At 39.0% G+C, this 24,439-nt stretch overlaps 1 pseudogene; it reads right to left on the bottom strand.

Moving 5' to 3' along the window:
- Positions 1-2,098: 2,098 nt before the first annotated feature.
- The window catches only part of LOC147380035 (intraflagellar transport protein 20 homolog pseudogene), a 49,353-nt pseudogene continuing 27,012 nt past the window's right edge, over positions 2,099-24,439 (bottom strand).

Raw genomic sequence — 24,439 nt, forward strand, 5'->3', positions numbered from 1 at the left:
TTGTTGTTGTTCAGTTGCTCACTTGGGTCCAACTCTTTGTGACTGCATGGACTGCACACCAGGCTTCCCTGTCCTTTACTATCTCCTGGAGCTTGCTCAAACTCATGTCCACTGAATCAGTGATGCCATCCAACCATCTCATCCTCTGTCACTCCCTTCTCCTCCTGCCTTCAGTCTTTCCCAGCATCAGGGTCTTTTCCAGTGAGTCAGCTCTTTACATCAGGTGGCCAAAATATTGAAGCTTCAGCATCAGTCCTTCCAGTGAATACTCAGGGTTGATTTCCTTTAGAATGACTGGTTTGATCTCCTTGCTGTCCAAGGGACTCTCAAGAGTCTACTTCAGCACCACAGTTCGAAGGCATCATTTCTTCAGTGCTCAGCCTTTTTTATTGTCCAGCTCTCACATCCATACATGACTGCTGGAAAAACCATAGCTTTGACTATATGGACCTTTGTAGGCAAAGTAATAATCTCTGCTTTTTAATACACTGTCTAGGTTTGTCATAGCTTTCCTTCCAAGGAGCAAGCATCTTTTAATTTCAAGGCTGCAGTCACCATCCACAGTGATTTTGGAGCCCAAGAAAATAAAGTCTGTCACTCTTTCCACTTTTTCCCCATCTAGATTTAGCTCTCCTCTTTCTTCCTATTTCCACTGTGCATAAGCACCTTCCACATCCTCCAGTGTTTTTAATAACACTGTATCATAATATCAGATCAATAGTTAATATTCACATTATTATGAATATAAAAATGCCATTCACAGCACAACCACATAGAAAATTATAATTACTTTTCTTTATGCCATTTTCTGTTTTTTCCTGAAGTCGATTTTTCTTGTTTGTTTCTTTTTTAACTGGTGGCATTTCTGTACCCTTGGAAAACTAGTATGGAGTAAGAGTTACACAAAAGTCTCTGGAGTCCGATTGCCTGGGATTCAGCTGCAGTGCTCCTCCTTACTAGCTGTGTTGACCCACCTAGTTAATTGGCTTTGCCTTCTTTTTCTTATCTGTAAAATAGGGGCAATACATACATCCATTGCATAAGGTTCAGACACAGTGTGCTTGGAAGAGTGTCTGCCCATAGAAAGCATTCCATAAATGTTATCTGTTATTAATTGCTAATTCAACCTCGACACTCTGGATTTGTATGTTTCTGAATATACAGGCTCACAGCAGTGAGTCTGTCAATTTCATCTTTGGGGAAATGTCTCCCAGATTCTTCCAACCTGCCCCACAAATGAGTATTCACCCAATCTAGGACAGTGCAAATTCTTATTCAGGATTTCCTCTGATAAAATAAAATTCACATTGTATTGCAAGACAAGACAGATTTAACATAAAATTTTTCTTTTTTGGGGCCTCCTCCCTTCCAGACCTCCTTAGGAGATAACTTTCCTAAACTTCCTGTTTTATCTCATTAAGGATCCCACCTCCTGGGGAGATAAACCTTTCTTCTTAATCTTGTAAGGGGCCATGAGTGACCCACAAGCCACTCCTCACTTTCTACCTGTAGACCTGGATTGTATAAACTGTGCTTATGTACAGCGCTCTGTCTCAGAAATTTAGGTAACTGTGCTTTGACTTCTAATGAGCGGAAGAGTTCTCAGAGGTTTCTGAGAGGTTGCTCCCAGGTTATAACCCTGTTTGAATAGAATAAGATTTTCCATTTCTTTCTTAAATCAGCTGATTAAGTTTCTTGTCACCATCTTTTACCTTCATCGTTCTTTTTTATTTTTTATTTTGGAAATAATTTATTTCTTTTCCTCCCAAAACTATGAAAATTTACCAAAAAAAAAATCAAAGTTTACATGCTGCTCAGTTCAGACTGAGAGTGCAAGAGGTGAGAGCCTGGACCACAGTGGCCACTGAGTGTTCACCTGCAGGTAAACACTGACATCTGAAAAGAAGCTCCCCAGCTCTGTGCTCCTGCCTTCAGAGATGCTGCGGGTCTTCATGCCATCTCACACCACACTCCTGGGTCATTAGGTCACCAGGATGATACAGAGGTTTTTTGGGTTTGGGCATTATGGATTTTTTTCTTTTTCTTTTCTTTTTTTTTTTTTGCCCTCCTGCTAGAAAACGAAATTTTCAGTTCATTTCTAAGAAATAAATTGGTCAATAAATTCATTTTGTTCTGCTTCTCCTTTCCACAAAGCTTCATATTCAATGCGATACCCTTCAGGCTGCATTCTTTTCTGCTGTTAGTGCCTGGAGTTGTTGCTATTGGTCTTCTCTCTATCTTGCTATAGATCTCAGCAAGTTCTGAGCACCAGTGGCCTTCATCTTCTCATTTTCTGCTTCTTTTGCAAGTTGGTCAACAAGCTCAATTAAACCACCAGTTATTTTCTAAAATTGGCCCACTTTGTCCACAAAGTCCTTGCACTCTTCCTTGAGCTCTCTGGCCTGCTGGGTAACCTCTGGGTCCAATACCTGCTGCTTGTTCAGCTCATCCAAGTGCAGCCCTGCTTCACCCAGGATGTCCTTGGCTCGCTCTCCAGTCAGGCAGCCAGCGCCCCCCTGGCAGCCTCAGCCACTGCTGTGACTACAGGACCCGGCTACCTCCCTGCTTTTTGGCTTTGGTCCCTTGTGTTCTGGACTCCATTTTTCCCTCTTTGTTAGCCTGACTGTTTTTTAATGAAGCATATCTTACGGCTTCTTGAGAAGGAGTTTTGGGGGAGTAAATTTTTTTAAAGGAAATTGCATGTTAGAAAATGTCCATTTTCTATCCTAATGCTAAGTAATAGTTTTATTGGATATATAATTCTAAAAGAAAAGTAATTTCTCTTCAGATTTGTGAAGGCATTTTTTCATTGTCTTCTTGTCTCCAGTATTGCTCTTGAGAGGTCTAAAGCTATTCTAATTCCTATCCTTAAATATGACTCTACTCCTCCTTTTCTAGAATATAGGGTCTTCACTTTGACTCCAGTTTTCAAAAATTTTACAGTGTAATTTTTAAATTTTTTTCTGAAATATAGTTGCCTTACTACAGTGATGTATAATTAAGTTTTAAAAGAAATGTGTGGATTCTTCTTTTCCATAAAATATAACTCACTTTCTGTATCATTCTGCTCTGTGCTTTTTTTTTCACTAAATGTATCCTCAAATCTCAGACTATCAGCTTTCCAGTCCATACTGGAAAGCCTGTTTTATAAAGGATGGCAATATACTCTTAGAGCAAGCTCCGGCCTCAGTGATGGTGGGGTTATATCAGTTAGTTCAGTCGCTCAGTTGTGTCCAACTCTTTGCGACCCCATGGACTGCAGCATGCCAGGCTTCCCTGTCCATCACCAACTCCCAAAGCTTGCTCAAACTCATGTCCATCGAGTTGGTGATGCCATCTAACCATCTCATCCTCTGTCATCCCCTTTTCCTCCTGCCTTCAATCTTTCCAGACATCAGGGTCTTTTCTTCAAATTAGGTGGCCAAAGTCTTGGAGCTTCAACCTCAGCATCAGTCCTTCCAGTGAATATTTAGGACTGATCTCCTTTAGGATGGACTGGTTGGATCTCCCGGACTCTTAAGACTCTTTTCCAACACCACAGTTCCAAAGCATCAATTCTTCAGTGCTCAGCTTTCTTTATGGTCCAACTCTCACATCCATACATGACTACTGGAAAAACCATAGCTTTGACTAAGGGTTATATGCTATGCTAAGTCACTTCAGTCGTGTCCGACTCTATGTGACCCCATAGACGGCAGCCCACCAGGCTCCCCCGTCCCTGGGATTCTCCAGGCAAGAACACTGGAGTGGGTTTCCATTTCCTTCTCCAGTGCATGAAAGTGAAAAGTGAAATCGAAGTCGCTCAGTTGTGTCCGACTCTTAGCGACCCCATGGACTGCAGCCTACCAGGCTCCTCCATCCATGGGATTCTCCAGGCAAGAGTACTGGAGTGGGGTGCCATTGCCTTCTCCGAGGGGTTATATGGGTACCTTTAAATAATTTTTAAATGTTTAATATATTTAGTGGAAAAAAGAATGAACAAATTGTACACAATAAATATGTGCAGTTATTTGTCTATCAATAATACCTCTATAAAGCTTTAAAAATAATGTAGGAATTTTGGGCTTACTTCAGATCAGACTTGATTTTATTGCCACTGCTTTTGCCTTGAATATGACTAAGAGCCTGCATAAGGATATAAATGCCTGTGGTGGTTTAGTTGCTAAGTAGTGTCCAACTCTTGCCACCCCATAGACTGTAGCCTGCCAGGTTCCTCTGTCCATGGGATTCTTCAGGCAAGAATACTGGAGTAATGGAATCTGAGTCTCCTACATTGCAGGCAGACTTTTTACCGACTGAGCTATGAGGGAAGCCCCATATAAATGCCTGTTCTGCCTTTTTTTTTTTTTTTTTTTTTGACTTTTTCTTTTTTGCCATTGCTTTCCTTTTGTATCCCTTGAAGGAATCTTTTAAAATTGTTCATTTAATTACAGTCGCTTAAAGCCACACATAAACTGCAGAAAATTTCAGTAGGCTGAGAGTACTACTGCTGATCTCACAAGCTGTCTGTCATACTGAGCATAGGTAACAATGCCAACCTGAATATTGAGGTGCTAGTGGTAAATAGTGGTAAAGAATCTGCCTGCCAGTACAGGAGACATAAGAGACTCGGGTTCAATTCCTGGGTCGGGAAGATCCCCTAGAGAAGGGAATGGCAACCCACTACAGTATTCTTGCCTGGAGAATCCCATGGAGAGAGGAGCCTGGCAGGCTATGTTCCATAGGGTCGCAAAGAGCTGGACATGACTGAAGCAATTTAGCATGGACACCTGGATAGCTCCTGTTAAAAATAAAAATTCTAAAATTTTATACCTATACCCGATTGGATTGTTTTGCACACATCCAGAGGCAAACATCTTACTTTGAAGAAAGATCCTCTAGAACACCCTATTCTTCTGGCATATAATTATGGCAGGTTCCCCCCAAAATTATAATATTCCTGGTATATGCATGCTTTTTATCTTTCTATCTCAAACTGTTTTCACATATTTTCTCTCTCAGATCTTCACACCTGGTATTTTTAACAGGTTATGAAACCTTTGTTTTTTGAGAGTAATTAACACATGTATTGAATCTTAACGTGTATAAGGCTAGTACTGTGGATAGTGCTGAGTTGCTTCACTCATGTCTGACTCTTTGCAACGCTATGGACTGTAGCCCACCAGGCTCTTTTGTCCATGGGATTCTCTCCATGAGCTCTTCCAGGGAACCTTCCCAACCCAGGGACTGAACCCGAGTTTCTTATGACTCCTCCCTTGAGAGGTGGATTCTTTACCACTAGCTCCACTTGGGAAGCCCTGTGCTAGTACCATAGTGTTTCTTAAACTTTAATGTACATTGAAATAACCTGGATTTTTTTTTTTAGTACTGATTCTGATTGAATATGTCTGGGATGAGGGCTATGGTTATGCATTTCTAATAAGCTCCCAGGTGATGGCAATGATGTTGGTCTATGCAGCACACAGAGTTCTACAGTCAGAATGTAAAGAGGTGCATAATCTGATCTCCACTTTTAAAGGATTTATGATGTAGCCAGGGATGAGTATGGACATGAATAGAACACCCAAGATTTATGTAATTGTGATACAGCTCTTCTTTTTTAGTGTCTTTTTTGTCCTATTCTCCTCAAGTCACCTAATTTTACCTAACTTCTTGGATGGTAGCAGCATGTTCCATGTGTTCAAAACTCATCGGCATTCTCTTAATGTACCCTCTCTCAGATTTTCCCTTTGAGAATTAACATTAGTCTATTATTTAAAAATATGTTAGCATATATTAATGTCTAATCCCTCTCAGATATTATATGGAAATTTGTACCAGGTTGTCTGATGACATAAGCCAGAAGTTTATATGGTAGAAGATAGTATGAGAACTATGCACATGCTGGAAAATAGACTGTGAGATAATCCTTGGAGCTGGGAAAAATCTGCCATGTAGTTCTGTGATTCAATATTCAGGATCTGTGGGCTTCCCTGGTGGCTCAGCTGGTTAAGAATCTGCCTGCAATGCAGGAGACCTGGGTTCAATCCTTGGGTTGGGAAGATCTCCTGGAGAAGGGAATGGCTACCCGCTCCAGTATTCTGGCCTGGAGAATTCCATGGACTGTATAGTCCATGGGGTCACAAAGAGTCGGACATGACTGAGCGCCTTTCATTTCAGTTATATACATAGCATGGTCCCAGAAAGTAAACATTCTCTGAATGAGTGGTACGGTGGGACTGATAGACAGGGAACAAAAATGCAATAAAGGAGCTCTGTTAACCTCGAAATGGACTCATGAAAGGATTAATCATCAATGATAACTGTTCATGATCCCCAAAGAGCTGAATGTGTTGTGCTATTCTGAGCAAATTTCATCGATCACTGTTGAGCCATAACAGCTATCCATCTATTATGCTGACTGGTGAAGCTCTGCACCCGCCGAGGTCAGCTTTATGACTTGCTCAGCTCCAGATTGCCACAGTGGCTGTTGCACCATCACTATCTCCAAGCATCCTTCTCTTCATCGTAATTGTCAACATGAAAACAAATGCACTCGCTGCTTCTTCATGCAAAATGAAAAAGAGAAATACGGTGGCACGGTTCTTTCTCTCCAGGTTTGTCTGCCAAATTTAACTGAGCAATTGAATATAGGTTTTCAAGTCTAATCAATTACTGAATACTGATTGAGTACCAACTTTTTGAAAGCACTTTGTTGGGTCCCTGGGAAACATGAAGATTAGGCTTCCCACCTTCACATAGCTTACATTATAGTTGTTTTGATAATATATATAACTTTTTGAAAAATCTGTTGTGAGCAGTTGACCAAGTTATTTTTTCACCTTTGTGTTTCCCTACCTAGGAAAAAGCATAAGTTAGTCTCACAGTCATGTCCAGCTCTTTGGGATCCCATGGACTGTAGCCCGCCCAACTCCTCTGTCCATGGTATTCTCCAGGCAATAACACTCGAGTGAGTAGCCATTTCCTTCTCCAGGGGATCTCCCCAAACCAGGGATCAAACCCAGGTCACCTGGATTATAATCAGATTCTTTACCAACTGAGCCACTAGGGAAGTCCAGGAAAAGTGACTGGTAAACCGAGATTGCAAAAATGTTACTGAAGAATGCTAATTAAATGATGAAATTAAGCAACAGTTTTGGGCAACAATGAAGTACTGTCACAGGACATGATACAACTAACTTTAAAATGAGCTTTGTGTACAGTGATATAGGAATCACATTTCTCAAAACTGGGTCCACAGCTTTGCTTCAAGGATATTTTCTTTTCTGTAGATACATGAGAGATACACATGAGTAATTTATATTCAGTTCTCATGTATGTATGTATTTGACAATATAATTAAGTGATTTAAAGTAATGTTAGGGACCCTCAGAAATGTTACTCTTTTAATCAAATATTATTCAATGTCATGTATGGATCTTATTTGAATTCTCTTTCAAATAAGCTGTAAAGTATTCTAAAAATTATGGAAGTGTTAGTTGCTCAGTCATATCTAACTCTGTGTACCCCCGTTCAACTGTAACCCACCAGGCTCCTCTGTCCATGGAATTGTCCAGGCTAGAATACTGCAGTGGGTTGCCATTCCCTTCTCCAGGGGAATCTTCCCTTCTCCAGGGGATCTTCCCAACCCAGGTATTGAACCCGGGTCTCCTGCATTGCAGGTGGATTCTTTACTGGCTGAGCCACCAGGGAAGCCCAATTTAAATAATGACTGGATAGTTCATGATCCTAAGAAGTCATTGTTATTATTTTTCAGGTGTGATTGTTTTCTTTTTTTAAAATGTTTACTTTGTTGCAGCATGCAGGTTCTTTCATTGCTGTGCAGATTCTCTAGTTGTGGAGCTTGGGCTTAGTTGCTGCTCAGCATGTGGGATCTTAGTTCCCCACCAGGGATCAAACCCATGTCCCCTGCATTGCAAGGTGAATTCTTAACCACTGGACTGCCAGAAAAGTCCAGATTGTTTCTTTTTAAAAAGGATTCTTATCTTTTAAAAATACATACTGAAATAGCTATGAATGAGATGGTGTAATATCTGGGATCTTCTCTGAAATAATCCAGGGGGTAAATTGATAGTGGGGCTTCCCTGGTGGCTCAGTGATAAAGAATTTGCCTGCCAAGCAGAGATTTTGATTTCCCATGGATCAGAAAGATCCCCTGGAGAAGGACATAGCAACTCACTCCAATATTCTTGCCTAGGAAGTCCCATTGACAGAGGAGCCTGACGGGTTACAATACAGGGCGTCCCAAAGACGATTTAGCGACTAAATAATGATGAAAAATTGATAGTATGTGGAGGTACAGATTGTGGTAGGTAAAATGATGGTTTCCCAAAGATGTCTGTGTCCTAATCCCCAGAAGTTAAGGTAGTAGATGGAATTAAGATTGCTAATCAGTTGACCTTAAGATTCTCCTGGATTAACCGTTTGGACTCAGTGTAATCACAAGAGTTCTTAGATGTGGAAGAGAGAGGTAGAGTCAGAGTCAGACTGATGCAGTGTGATGAAGAATTGACTGGTCATTGCTAACTTGAAGATGGAAGTGAGCCATACACCAAGGAAGGTGAGCAGCCTCTAGAGTCTGGAGTGGGTGAGTGAGTAGATTCTCATACAGTGTCTTGAGGAAGGAACTCAGTCTGGTGACAGCACCATGATTTGAGCCCTGTGAGACTCATTTTGGGTTTCTGACTTCCAGAACTGTAAGATAACAAATTTGTCTTGTTTTAAGGCTGGCATAACCCTGATAGCAAAGTTAGAGTGTTTCCTTCTATCACCACTTTGCTTTGAATTTTTGTTTTTGCTTTTTAGTCATAAATGGTTGCTGAATTTGGTCAATTGTTTGTTTGTTTTTTTTTTCTGTATTTGTTGAGATGATAATTTTTATCTGTCTCTCTCTTTTTTTGATTTTCAACTGTTAAACCTTCCTTGTATTCTTAGAATAACTCCAATTAGATTATGATACAGAATTCTTTTTATATATTGCTGATTATAATTTGCTTTTCTTTTTTTTAATTTTCTTTTCTTTTATTAAGGATTTTTATATGTATTTTTTTGAAAGCACTATGCTGGTCTTATAAAATGACTTGGGACACATTCTATCTTTCTTTGTTATTCAGGAACAGTGTGTAATATTACTATGTATCTTACCATATAGTTGTTCAGTATGGTTTTGGGGAGGGTACAAGTGCTAGAAATTCCTATGTGTTGTTGTTTAGTCACTAAGTCCTGTCTGACTCTTTGTGACCCCATGAACTGCAGCACGCCAGGCACTGTCTCCAGGAATTTTCTCAAACTCATGTCCATTAAATCGGTGATGCCATCCAACCATCTCATCCTCTGTCACATCCTTCTCCTCCTGCCCTCAATCTTTCCCAGCATCAGGAGAAAGATTCCAATTTCTCATTTTTCCAATGAGAAAAGGACTTTGGCTCTTGCCATCAGATGGCCAAAGTATTGGAGCTTCAGTTTCAGCATCAGTCCTTCCACTGAATATTCAGGATTGATTTCCTTCAGGATTGACTGGTTTGATCCCCTTGCTGTCCAAGGGACTCTCAGGAGTCTTCTCCAGAACCACAATTCAAAAGCATCAAATCTTCGGCACTCCATCTTCTTCATGGTCCAACTCTAACGTCCACGCTGCTGCTGCTGCTAAGTCGCTTCAGTCATGTCCGACTCTGTGCGACCCCATAGATGGCAGCCCACCAGGCTCCTCTGTCCACAGGATTCTCTAGGCAAGAATACTGGAGTGGGTTGCCATTTGCTCCTCCATCTAACATCCATAGCTTTGACCATATGGACTTTTGTCGGCAAGTCATGTCTCAGCTTTTTAATATGCTGTCTAGGTTCTTGCCTGGAGAATCCCAGGGACAGTGGAGCCTGGTGGGCTGCCGTCTATGGGGTCGCACAGAGTCGGACACGACTGAAGCGACTTAGCAGCAGCAGCAGCAGGTATGTCATAGCTTTCTTTCCAAGGAGGAAGCATCTTTTAATTTCATGGCTGCAGTCACCAACTGCAGTGATTTTGGAGCCCAATTGAAATAAAATCTGTCACTATTTGCACTTTTCCCCTTCTATTTGCCATGAAGTGATGGGAACAGATGCCATGATCTTTGCTTTTTTGATGCTGAATTTCAAGCCAGCTTTTTCAGTCCCTTCTTTCACTCTCATCAAGAGGCTTTTTAGTTCCTCTTCGCTTTCCGCCATAAGATTGGTATTGTTTGCATATCCAAGGTTGTTGATATTTCTCCTGGCAGTCTTGTTTCCAGCTTGTCATTTATCCAGTCCAGCATTTCACATGGTGTACTCTGCATATAAGCTAAGGAAAAGACTCTTGAGGGTCCCTTGGACAGCAGGGAGATCAAACCAGTCAATCCTTAAGGAAATCAACCCTGAATATTATTCATTGAAAAGACAGATGCTGAAGCTGAAGCTTCAATACTTTGGCCATTTGATGCAAAGAGCTGACTCATTGGAGAAGAACCTGATGCTGGGAAAGATTGATGGCAAGAGGAGAAGGGGAGAAAGAGGATGAGACGGTTGGATGGCATCACCAACTTAGTGGAGCCAACTCTGGGAGATAGTGAAGGACAGGGAAGCCTGGCATGCTGCAGTCCATGAAACTGCAGAGTCAGGCTTTGTTCCATGTCCGGTTCTAACTGTTGCTTCTTGACTTGCACACAGGTTTCTCAGGAGACAGGTAAGATGGTCTGGTATTTCCATCTCTTTAGGAATTTTCCACAGTTTGTTGTGATCCATACAAGTCAAAGGCTTTAGCATAATCAGTGAAGCAGAAATAGATGTTTTCCTGGAATTCCCTTACTTTCTCTATGATCCAGTGCATGTTGTCAATTTGATCTTTGGTTACTCTGCCTTTTTTAAATCCAGCTTGTACATCTGGAAGTTCTTGGCTTACATACTGTTCCTGTCCTTGACTCTTTGTGACCCCGTGGACTGTAGCAGGCCTGGCTCCTCTGTCCAAGGGATTTCCCAGGGAATAATACTGAAGTGGGTTGCTATTTCTTACTCCAGGGGATCTTCTTGACCCAAGGATTGAACCTGCGTCTCCTTTGTCTCCTGCTTTGGCAGGAGGATTCTTTATCAACTGTGCCACTTGGGAAGCCCAGAAATTCCTATAGTGCTGTATTTTCACTATTGGTTTTTTAAATACTTATTTATATTTTAGTAGTTAATTAGGGTTTACATTATGCATCTATAACTTGTCCCAGTTTACCTTGAATTAATATATAACTTAAGTTATGTGTAATGTCACAATCATATAACCGTATCATACCACTTACCTCACTTATTCTTTGTAGTGTTATTGTTACATATTTTAAAGCTATTTATGTTGTAATCCCCCAAATACAGTATTATAATATTTGTATTAAACTCTCCATCATCTTTTAAAAAATAGCATTTCCAGTACTCTTCATTTTTCTTCCTTAAGAACTAAGTTTCTATCTGGTGTCATTGCCCTTTTGTCTGAAAAAGTTTCATCAGCACTTACTGCATAACAGTTCTGTTTATGATGGATTCTCCTAGGTTTTTTTTTTTTTTTTTTGGCTATTATTTATTCTCCAAGAATATACTGAGCTCAAAATATGAGGAAGGCACTAAGTAATTGTCTAATGTATTCTACATAAGAAAATTCATTTGTTTTGATACTATTTTCAGATTCTTTGTTCAAATACTTTGCTTTTGGTGTAGACTGAAAAATAGCAAAAACAAGTCAAGATCAACTAAAACTAAAAGCCACTAAGAAAGTGAAATTCAAGTAGTTTCATGGAAAACAATGGTGATTCATTCAAAGAAATGTAACAGGAAAAAGCCTATATAAGCTATTAACATTATCACTATCTTTGTACTTACACTTTATGATTTGGAATTATGGCAGTCTTTTGTTTGTTCATTTGTTTTGTGTTTTTGTTTTGTTTTGTTTGGGCTGCTCCTCATGGCTTGCAGGATCTTAGTTCCCTGACCTGGAATTGAACCTGTGCCCTTGGCAGTGAAAGCGCCATATCCTAACTACTGGATCATGAGGGAATTCCCATATAATAATTGTTTTAGCAAAGTTATTTACAAAGGGAAGCAGTAAGTAGCTACATGTTTAAGGCCAGACTGGCAATTAAAAGTTTTCTAAAATAGGTTCATGTAAATAAAGGATAAACTGAAATTTCAAATTGTGTGTATGTATATGTGTGCTTGTGTGTGTAAGGGAGAGAGAAAAGAGACTTCTCAAAAATGAGTGGGTCAGAAAATATTCCTATGGCACCTTATTTCTAGGTTAATAAAATTGTGCTGTTGTTTTTAGTAAATGGATTTTTGCAAATGTGTAGCTTTTGTCCCCACCTAATCACTGTAGACTTCCCTGGTGGCTCAGCTGGTTAAGAATCCACCTGCAATGCAGGAGACCTGTGTTCGATCCCTAGGTTGGGAAGATCCTCTGGAGAAGGGAAAGGCTACCCACTCCAGTATTCTGGCCTGGAGAATTCCATGGACTATGGGGTCGCAAAGAGTCAGACACAACTGAACGACTTTCATTTTCACTTTCAGTCATTGTAGAAAATAAACAAGCATATAAGAATTATAGCAATTGCTATCAATCTTTTTGTCCTAATTAATTCTTTCTTAGGCATAAAGCTAAACCTGACACTATTTGTTATTTTATCTTGTCATATATATTCCAGTTTGATGTGAAATGCAAAGATTTATGATGCAAAAGTTTTATAATACATCATCCCAAGAATGCTGGCTGCTTGCCATTACAGAAAATATTAGGGATGAGAAGAAGCTGGCCTAAAATTATGGCTAATGAAATTATAACCTAGATTTATCAGCATCCCAAAGTTATAGGCACATGTTTATTCATTTATTTATAGCAGAGTCTGTATTTTTAGAAGTATCTTTGAAATTTCTTTCTTCTCTACTTTTATGATTTATCCAAAATTATCCAATATTATATTTAGGGTAAATATGTTAAAATACTAGTTTAATTTAAGTATAAAGACTGCTCCTAAGTATGCAGATGGAAGTGCCCTCTGACATGGGGATACATTATGCCACATAGTGACTAAAAATAGAACTAACCCAGAAAGTGATTTTGACATAAGACCTCATTGTTTTCCAAAGGTTATTTCAGTCCCAAACTTTGGGGATGAGTCAAAACAACTCAGAATGGGAGAAGTAAGGGAGCAATTTCATACTGAGTAAATTCTGCAGTATCCAGGCAGATCAGTTGTTAGAAAGAACTTCTGAAAAATCAGGTCATGTTTATCAATCAACAGAACTTAATGAGCGTGTCCTTTTTGCCTGACACTGTTATAAATATTTTGGGAAATATAAAAATATCTGAAGACAAATAGAAGATCTACAGTTATACTGGAGAAATAATGCAATTGTTAAGAAAAAGTAAATGCTAAATTTTATGTGCTCAGTTGCTTAGTTATGTCCGATTCTTTGTAACCCCGTGGACTGTAGCCAACCAGGCTCCTCTGTCCATGGGATTCTCCAGCCAGGAATACTGCCTGTATTCCTGTGGGTTGTCATGCCCTCCTCTGGGGGATCTTCCTGACTCAGGGATCAAACCCACATCGCTGTCATCTCCTGCATTGGCAAGTGAGTTCTTTACCACTACCACCACACTGGGAAGCTGCTGAATTTTATAGTAATATGCAAAAGTAGGTTCAATAAAAATTGAACAAAAATTCTCTCTGTATTGAACCTACTTTTGTACATTGCTAAATTTTATAGTAATATACAGAAGTAGGTTGTATAAAGAGAAAATTTTTGTGGATTTGAATAATTAATAAGGTTTTACCAAAAGAAATGGGGAATCAGCTGGATATTTATTCATCTTGTTTCTGTTCTGGGTGGAATGACTGTAAAGTGAAATAAATAAACCACCAATCATTCATATTTGTTGGAAGAAATGACTTACAGTGATCTAAGTAGGGTCAGTTTAAGCCTTCCAGGAATTGACCAAAAAAGTTACAAGATAAATTTCAGCAAGACTTGATTTCTAGCTCATTGAGATAAATAAGAAGAGGTGTTCAATAGATGAAATTCTGGGCTGTGCTAAGCTGTTATATTAATCTGTTGCTAAATAACAAATCACCAAAAATGTAGCAGCTTAAGATAGCAATTATGTATTACCTTACAGTTTCTCTGGGTCAAGAGAAACTATAAGCCCAGCTCAACTGGGTCCTTTGCTTAGAGCTTTGAAAGGTGGCAACAAAAGCGGCAAGCCATGTTGACCAGGCTGCATCTGGAGGTACAAGTGGGGAAAATGTGCTTCCATGCTCGCTTAGGTTGTTGGCAGAATTCTGATCCTTTGGCTGTGGGACTGAGGACCCCAGCTTTTTTTGGATGTTGGCTGGAGGCTGCCTTTCGTCCCTAGAGGACGTTCATAATTTCCTACCACATGAACCTTTCCACAAACAGTTACAGTGTGGCAGTCTGTTTTTACCAGACCAGCAGGCGACGGACATAATCTGCTAAGTCATGTATATATGATTTTAGGTGATATATTCATCTATCTAATCTATATCTATGCCACGGGTTTCCTAAAATATAGATAGAAAGAGTAACCTAATCATGAGAGTGACATCCTATAAGCTTTGGCATATTCATTTGGTTAAAACCAAGTCACAGGTTCTTCCTGCAAAGAGAGGAGATTAACTCATGAGGTGCCACCTTAGGATGTGTCCACCTGACTATCAAATATTAAATAATATATTTCTACCATATTTTATTGTACTAATCAGCAACTCAGCACTTTAGTGGGTGATTTTAAATAATCTCTTTCTTCTCACTAAATCTCAGTATTGGGATACAATTGTCTATGTGTCTTTCACATTTTTGCACATCTTCTGAGCAAGAGGCATTAACTTCTTTGTTACGTTTGAACAGATGTTTGTATAGACAATGTCTCCCTCCAGGGCAGATGACAGATTTGTTTCCAGGTCATAGTGATGAAGATAGGTTTTCCTCCTTGGAAAACATTAGGCAGGTTTGCTGCTGCTGCTGCTGCTAAGTCGCATCAGTCATGTCCGACTCTGTGTGACCCCATAGACGGCAGCCCACCAGGCTCCTCCATCCCTGGGATTCTCCAGGCAAGAACACTGGAGTGAGTTGCCATTTCCTTCTAGCATCCTCCTTCTAAAATTGAGGGTTTCCTTAACTCAAAATTCCTCAGCTGTGACACAGATACTCTGCATGTCCAGCATCCACCTGGATTCATATCTTCATCCCCCATGGAACTTGGGGAGCAATGGGAATTGACTTGAACATGAAGTTCACGTTGCCTGCTGTGCCTGGGCACTAATGTCCTTTGTCTCTGACTTGAGTCTCCTGTCTTCTGCCACATCTACGAAACTGTGAGCAGACTAAGCAGGGCAACATCTCAAGCCCTCCACAATTTGTTGACACTCAATTTTCCTCCATGTAATTTAAGAGATTAGAGTGAGATTATTTTTACATTCATTTAATGTTTCATCATTGACATTCTGATACTCTAACTGGCTTTGTCATTTTCATCATTGGTATAGAAGAACTCAACCATTTTTTGTACTCTTCTTTAAAGGGTGTTTAAAGACTCCACAATAGTCTAGAAATAGTAAACATTATTTAAAACGACCTTTTGCAAATAAGGCAACTAAACATTTTAGTTTGCTTGTTATGCTAATGTGAGGCATTTACCGTTTGGAAAACATATCTATTAGGATACTGGTTTGACTGGAGGTCAGGTCCTCATCCCTTAGCTCATGTTGTTGTGGTAATTTTATGGTTTATGATAACATTGTAAAATCCCATTCTTTGAATTTCTTCGTGTTTAAATATCAGTCTGATATATTCTACATCCTGTGTTTTGTTCAAACTATTCCTTTCCCACATTTGCAAATATTAACTTGTCTGTGACTGTTAATTAGCATTTCTTAATTGATCTTTTTGTTTATTGTGAAAAAGTGAAGTGCTTTGGAAGGGGATAAAATTGCCTTGAACCAATGAATGGGGTTGGAGCCTGAGATGGAATCTTGAAACAAACTCATACAGGCAGGCAAAGAGCACAGATATAATAAGTAGGTTTTCCACAAAGTCAGTGAAGGACCCAGAACTGCAGGTGAGATTAGCCTGGTTTTTGCTATTTTGCTATTTTCTTCAGCTATGATTGAAAGTAATGAACTCACAGTTTAATTTTTTACTGAGTATGCAAAATTTATAGGGACTTCTCTAAAAATAGAAGTAGATAAAAATAGAAATAGCTAATATATATTTTTCATTATATTTAGCTTTTTGTTATTGTTTAGTTACTTAGTCGTGTTCATCTCTTTTGCAACCCCATGGACTGTAGCCTGCCAGTCTCCTCTGTCCATAGGATTTCCCAGGCAGAAATACTGTAGTGAGTTGCCATTTTCTTCTCTGAGGGATCTTTCCAACCCAGGGATTGAACCTGTGTCTCCTGCACTGGCAGGCAGGTTCTTTACCACCGAGCCACCAGGGAAGTTCCTGTTTGGCTTAATACTTTAAAACAAAAACCTCAACATAAAAAAAGCTAACATTCTAACATCAGAGCTTGTACCACACATCAGCATCCTACGAGTGTGAGTGTGAGCGTGTATGTGCGTGCATGTATGGATTTGTGCTCGTGTGGAGGTCAAACTAAAGTGACGGTGTATCCTTACCTCCACCTCCCTTTCTTTGGAACATCGTCCTTGATTGACTGGCCTCCTTTCTCACTCGTCTTTCTTTCTCAGTTTGTTTTCTTGGCCTCTCCTGCGTGAACAAACTTGATTTAAGTTCTCTTAAATGAGTGTTTGAAATGAATGAATGAATGAAATGAAGATGTTCTATTCCTCTTTGTGCCTATCCCAGAACCTGGCTCATGAGAGCACTCAATCAGTATTTGCTGGATGTGTGAATGAAGAAGTGAATGGATAGATAAATCAATAAATTAATAGATGAAGTGTTATGGAAATGCATAGGTAGCAGAGCTTCATTTTACTGGAGTCAGTCAGAAAATTTTTTCTAAAGAAGGTGAAAATTGACCTGTCTTGAGATGTGTCAAGACTTATCTAGTGAACAAATAAAGTGTTCATTTCCAGAAATGAGTGTTTCTACAAAATTAACTTACAGTGTATGATTTCTTAGGAAGCTATGGGGAAATGTTTTGTTCCAAAAGAAGAAACTGAGCCAAGGAAGAGAAAAACATGAGATCTAGGAGAGCCAACACAAGTGAGAACAAAAGGAAATCTCTTGGAAGATGGATAAGGGGGATGCTATGATGACCAGGCAGCAGGCCCAGAGGTGAGCAGTCCAGAGTGGATGAGGAGGGCAGAGCACTGCAAGGAGATTAATCTGACGGCATGTACTTCTACCAAGGAAAATGAGTCTGATAGGTACACAGAAAGTGAAAGCGAAAATATTAGTCACTCAGTGGTATCCAACTCTTGTGACTCCATGGACTGCAGGCCACCAGGCTCCTCTGTCCTTTGAATTCTCCAGGCAAGAATACTGATGAGGGTTTCTTTCTCCAGGGAATCTTCCCAATCCAGGAACTGAACCCTCATCTCCTGCATTGCAGGCAGATTCTTTACTGTCTGAGATACCAGGGAACCCTGCACACAGAAATCCAGGTTAATTAAAAAGGGATAGTTATTAAATATCGATAAAATTAAAAGTGATTTTAAAAAGAGCTTCATGGCTCAGCTATAGATGTTGTTTACGCAGTCATAATAATACAAATACTGCTTGTTTAATTAAAATTATGGTTAACTCTCCTGGAAGGATTAAAGAAAGGGAAAAGTTTGTGCTTTGGGAAGGGATAAGTATGAAAGGGAACTAAATTCTTACGTTCTACATAGGAGAGACATTAAAAAATGGCTGAAACTGAAAATATTATTAAGTGGTGTTATAAATATATTATTTAGAAATAAGAAGAAATGCTAAAAAAAAAAAAGCCAAAATAGTTGGGAATGGTTGCCTCTATGGACGATAATGGAGGGATCAAGTGATTACTTATTTTCATAATAAACCATATAGAAGTATTTGGAATCAGAATGTACATTAAAAAAAATTAGGCAGATGAGAGGTTAAACAATGTCAGTAAAATAAACAATTTAGTCCTCAACACTGGTTTCTCAGTGTTGATTCAAAAAACCCCTGCTTCAATGTGGGAAGACTTTAAAAAGAATTGGTGAAAAGTTTGAGAGTTTTGTATTTAATTAATCTCTATAAAAATAAGTGTCTGTCAGTTGACGTAGTCTCAGAGGGTGATGATGTGACTGTAGGCAGACATAACTGGAAGAATAGGTTACCTGGGCCGTAAGAAAATGCAGCTGGTAAATATTATAGCTTTCAGGGCTATTTGCAGCTGTGTCGTGGTTTTAAACTCAGAGACCAGTCAGTGACTGCATTCTTTTGTGTTTTTTTTGGCAGCCCAACATGGCTTGTGGGATCTTAGCTTCCTGACCAGGGATTGAACCTGGTCCTGGCATAAAAGCACCCAGTCCTAACCACTGGACTGTCAGGGAATTCCCCAGAGATCAGATTCTTAATATAATCTTCTTCCTAATAAATATGTATTGTGGGTTATAGTCAGGCTTGTTGTAGGAAAATGTATTCTCTTCTATGAAAAGCCTTTTGAGGAAAATAATTCTTTCTCTAAAGAACTCTGTAATTTCATAGCTTTTAAGTAAAGGAATTTAATTTTAATAAGGAAAAAAAAGTCACACATCAGAAGTGACCTATTAAATAAAGTTACAACATACCTGGAAAACTGTGTCTGGTGATATTACAGAAGTGTTGTCACAGGATGATAGTAACACAGATCCAAGACTATCAGCCCACAGACAGATTTAAAACCCCAGATTCAGGTTTGAGAACTTCAGTGTAAAAAATTCTTTCTGTTAAAAGATGAAAGAGTGACATCAGACAGTTTGCGTTTGGGCAGAGGATAATTTTCCTATAGCCCATTTATGTCTGTGGGGCTTAGCTGTGGAGGCTAAATAAATTTGGATAGAGAAGTTATTTTATGGAATAAAGAATCTTGCCTGGTTGAGTTTCTGCAGAAATGAGCCTGAGAGGGGCTAGGGCATTCTTTTCCGAAATGGTTCTATTTCTTTGTCACATTCTAGGAGCCTTCTAGTTTTTCCCTTAAGAGCCTTAAAAACATGATTTTTTTTAAAAAAGTAATTTACACTTTTTATTTTGTATTGAGGTATAGTCAATTAACAATGTTGTGATAGTTTCAGGTGAACAGCAAAGGGACTCAGCTATACACGTATATGTATCCGTATCCATTCCCCCCATCCGAAAACTCCCCTCCCATCCAGGTTACCACATAACATTGAGCAGAGTTCCATGTGCTATACAGTAGGCCCTTGTTGGTTATCTATTTTAAATATAGAAGGGTGTACATGTCCATCCCTAAGTGTCCCTTCCCCCTACAGCCATAAGTTCATTCTCTAAGTCTGTTAAAACATGATTTTTGAAGAAAAGCCCTTGCTTCCCAGCCAGTCTTTCTTGTGGGGAAAGAAGGCAACAAAAGTTGTGGTGGGTTGAATCATGTACCTCTGAAAGATAATGGCCACTTGGGACCTGTCAATGTGACCTTATTTGGGGGAAAAAAAAGGTCTTTGGAGATGTAACTTAGTTAAGGAACTTGAGACGAGATCATTTTGGATTTGAGTGGACCTTACATTTAGTGTCCTTAGAAGAGAAGAGAAGGGGTGGAGACACTCAGGGGAGGTCATGTGGAGACAGAGGCAGCAACGGGAGCAACGCACACACAAGCCAAGAAACCGAGATTGCCAACAACCACTGGAAGCTAGAGGAGAGTCATGGCGCGGGTCTCCCAAGTGCTTCCAGAAGGAATGAGCCCAGCTGAGACGTTGATTTCAGACTTCTGCTTTCCTGAACTGTGAAAAAAAAAATCTATTATTTTAAGAAACCCAGTCTTTGATAATTTCTTGCGGTAGTCGAAGAAAAGGATACACAGCTGTTCCAATATGTCTTTTCAGCAGAGCCCTCACCCAGCTGGGTCTGCCCTCTTGTGCACCCTATCCAGTTCTCTTCAGGAGGGAGTTTGTGTAGTCAGTCAAGTGGTAACATTTTTCTAAATATATTTGCTACAAAAATACTTTATTTTTTTATTATTTTTTTAAATTTTATTTTATTTAACTTTACAATATTGTATTGGTTTTGCCATATATCAAAATGAATCTGCCACAGGTATACATATGTTCCCCATCCTGAACCCTCCTCCCTCCTCCCTCCCCATACCATCCCTCTGGTCGTCCCAGTGCACCAGCCCCAAGCATCCAGTATCGTGCATCAAACCTGGACTAGCGACTCATTTCATATATGATATTATACATGTTTCAATGCCATTCTCCCAAATCTTCCCACCCTCTCCCTCTCCCACAGAGTCCAAAAGACTGTTCTATACATCAGTGTCTCTTTTGCTGTCTCGTATACAGGGTTATTGTTACCATCTTTCTAAATTCCATATATATGCATTAGTATACTGTACTGGTGTTTTTCTTTCTGGCTTACTTCACTCTGTATAATAGGCTCCAGTTTCATCCACCTCACTAGAACTGATTCAAATGTATTCTTTTTAATGGCTGAGTAATTACTCCATTGTGTATATGTACCACGGCTTTCTTATCCATTCATCTGCTGATGGACATCTAGGTTGCTTCCATGTCCTGGCTATTATAAACAGTGCTGCGATGAACATTGGGGTACACATGTCTCTTTCAATTCTGGTTTCCTCAGTGTGTATGCCCAGCAGTGGGATTGCTGGATCATAAGGCAGTTCTATTTCCAGTTTTTTAAGGAATCTCCACACTGTTCTCCATAGTGGCTGTACTAGTTTGCATTCCCACCAACAGTATAAGAGGGTTCCCTTTTCTCCACACCCTGTCCAACATTTATTGCTTGTAGACTTTTGGATCGTAGCCATTCTGACTGGCGTGAAATGGTACCTCATAGTGGTTTTGATTTGCATTTCTCTGATAATGAGTGATGTTGAGCATCTTTTCATGTGTTTGTTAGCCATCTGTATGTCTTCTTTGGAGAAAATGTCTATTTAGTTCTTTGGCCCATTTTTTGATTGGGTCATTTATTTTTCTGGAATTGAGCTGTAGGAGTTGCTTGTATATTTTTGAGATTAGTTGTTTGTCTGTTGCTTCATTTGCTATTATTTTCTCCCATTCTGAAGGCTGTCTTTTCACCTTGCTTATAGTTTCCTTTGTTGTGCAGAAGCTTTTAAGGTTAACTAGGTCCCATTTGTTTATTTTTGCTTTTATTTCCAATATTCTGGGAGGTGGGTCATAGAGGATCCTGCTGTGATGTATGTCAGAGAGTGTTTTGCCTATGTTCTCCTCTAGGAGTTTTATAGTTTCTGGCCTTACGTTTAGATCTTTAATCCATTTTGAGTTTATTTTTGTGTATGGTGTTAGTGCTGTAGTTTCATTCTTTTACAAGTGGTTGACCAGCTTTCCCAGCACCACTTGTTAAATAGATTGTCTTTAATCCATTGTATATTCTTGCCTCCTTTGTCAAAGATAAGGTGTCCATATGTGCGTGGATTTATCTCTGGGCTTTCTATTTTGTTCCATTGATCTATATTTCTGTCTTTGTGCCAGTACCATACTGTCTTGATGACTGTGGCTTTGTAGTAGAGCCTGAAGTCAGGCAGGTTGATTCCTCCAGTTCCATTCTTCTTTCTCAAGATCGCTTTGGCTATTCGAGGTTTTTTGTATTTCCATACAAATTGTGAAATTATTTGTTCTAGCTCTGTGAAGAATACCGTTGGTAGCTTGATAGGGATTGCATTGAATCTATAAATTGCTTTGAGTAGTATACTCATTTTCACTATATTGATTCTTCCAATCCATGAACATGGTATATTTCTCCATCTATTAGTGTCCTCTTTGATTTCTTTCACCAGTGTTTTATACTTTTCTATATATAGGTCTTTAGTTTCTTTAGGTAGATATATTCCTAAGTATTTTATTCTTTTCATTGAAATGGTGAATGGAATTGTTTCCTTAATTTCTCTATTTTCTCATTGTTAGTGTATAGGAATCCAGGGGATTTGTGTGTGTTGATTTTATATCCTGCAACTTTACTATAGTCATTGATTAGTTCTAGTAATTTTCTGGTGGTGTCTTTAGGGTTTTCTATGTAGAGGATCATGTCATTCACAAACAGTGAGTTTTACTTCTTTTCCAATTTGGATTCCTTTTATTTCTTTTTCTGCTCTGATTGCTGTGGCCAAAACTTCCAAAACTATGTTGAATAGTAATGGTGAAAGTGGGCACCTTTGTCTTATTCCTGACTTTAGAGGGAATGCTTTCAATTTTTCACCATTGAGGATAATGTTTGCTGTGGGTTTGTCACATATAGCTTTTATTATGTTGAGGTATGTTCCTTCTATTCTTGCTTTCTGGAGAGTTTTTATCATAAATGGGTGTTAAATTTTGTCAAAGGCTTTCTCTGCATCTATTGAGATAATCATATGGTTTTTATTTTTCAATTTGTTAATGTGGTGTATTACATTGATTGATTTGCGGATATTGAAGAATCCTTGCATCCCTGGGATAAAGCCCACTTGATCATGGTGTATGATCTTTTTAATGTGTTGTTGGATTCTGATTGCTAGAATTTTGTTAAGGATTTTTGCATCTATGTTCATCAGTGATATTGGCCTGTAGTTTTCTTTTTTTGTGGCATCTTTGTCCGGTTTTGGTATTAGGGTGATGGTGGCCTCATAGAATGAGTTTGGAAGTTTACCTTCCTCTGCAATTTTCTGAAAGAGTTTGAGCAGGATAGGTGTTAACTCTTCTCTAAATTTTTGGTAGAATTCAGCTGTGAAGCCATCTGGACCTGGGCTTTTGTTTGCTGGAAGATTTCTGATTACAGTTTCAATCTCCATGCTTGTAATGGGTCTGTTAAGATTTTCTATTTCTTCCTGGTCCAGTTTTGGAAAGTTGTACTTTTCTAAGAATTTGTCCATTTCTTCCACGTTGTCCATTTTATTGGCATATAATTGCTGATAGTAGTCTCTTAAGATCCTTTGTATTTCTGTGTTGTCTGTTGTGATCTCTCCATTTTCATTTCTAATTTTATTGATTTGATTTTTCTCCCTTCGTTTCTTGATGAGTCTGGCTAATGGTTTGTCAATTTTATTTATCCTTTCAAAGAACCAGCTCTTGGCTTTGTTGATTTTTGCTATGGTCTCTTTTGTTTCTTTTGCATTTATTTCTGCCCTAATTTTTAAGATTTCTTTCCCTCTACTAACCCTGGGGTTCTTCATTTCTTCCTTTTCTAGTTGCTTTAGGTGTAGAGTTAGGTTATTTATTTTACTTTTTTCTTGTTTCTTGATGTATGCCTGTATTGCTATGAACTTTCCCCTTAGGACTGCTTTTACAGTGTCCCACAGGTTTTGGGTTGTTGTGTTTTCATTTTCATTAGTTTCTATGCAAATTTTGATTTCTTTTTTTATTTCTTCTGTGATTTGTTGGTTATTCAGCAGTGTGTTGTTCAGCCTCCATATGTTGGAATTTTTAATAGTTTTTCTCCTGTAATTGAGATCTGATCTTACTGCATTGTGGTCAGAAAGGATGCTTGGAATGATTTCAATTTTTCTGAATTTACCAAGGCTAGATTTATGGCCCAGGATGTGATCTATCCTGGAGAAGGTTCCGTGTGCACTTGAGAAAAAGGTGAAATTCATTGTTTTGGGATGAAATGTCCTATAGATATCAGTTAGGTCTAACTGGTCTATTGTATCATTTAAAGTTTGTGTTTCCTTGTAATTTTCTGTTTAGTTGATCTATCCATAGGTGTGAGTGGGGTATTAAAGTCTCCCACTATTATTGTGTTATTGTTAATTTCTCCTTTCATACTTGTTAGTATTTGTCTTATATATTGTGGTGTTCCTATGTTGGGTGCATATATATTTATAATTGTTATATCTTCTTCTTGGATTGATCCTTTGATCATTATGTAGTGACCTTCTTTGTCTCTTTTCATAGCCTTTGTTTTAAAGTCTATTTTATCTGATATGAGTATTGCTACTCCTGCTTTCTTTTGGTCCCTATTTGCACGGAAAATCTTTTTCCAGCCCTTCACTTTCAGTCTGTACGTGTCCCCTGTTCTGAGGTGGGTCTCTTGTAGACAACATATGTAGGGGTCTTGTTTTTGTATCCATTCAGCCAGTCTTTGTCTTTTGGTTGGGGCATTCAACCCATTTATGTTTAAGGTAATTATTGATAAGTATGATCCTGTTGCCATTTACTTTATTGTTTTGGGTTCGAGTTTATACACCCTTTTTGTGTTTCCTGTCTAGAGAATAGCCTTTAGTATTTGTTGGAGAGCTGGTTTGGTGGTGCTGAATTCTCTCAGCTTTTGCTTGTCTGTAAAGCTTTTGATTTCT

Source organism: Bos grunniens, chromosome 1, assembly GCF_055505025.1.
Source record: "Bos grunniens cultivar Pamir isolate PY7600 chromosome 1, Bosgru_T2T1.0, whole genome shotgun sequence".
Classification (NCBI taxonomy): Eukaryota; Metazoa; Chordata; class Mammalia; order Artiodactyla; family Bovidae; genus Bos; species Bos grunniens.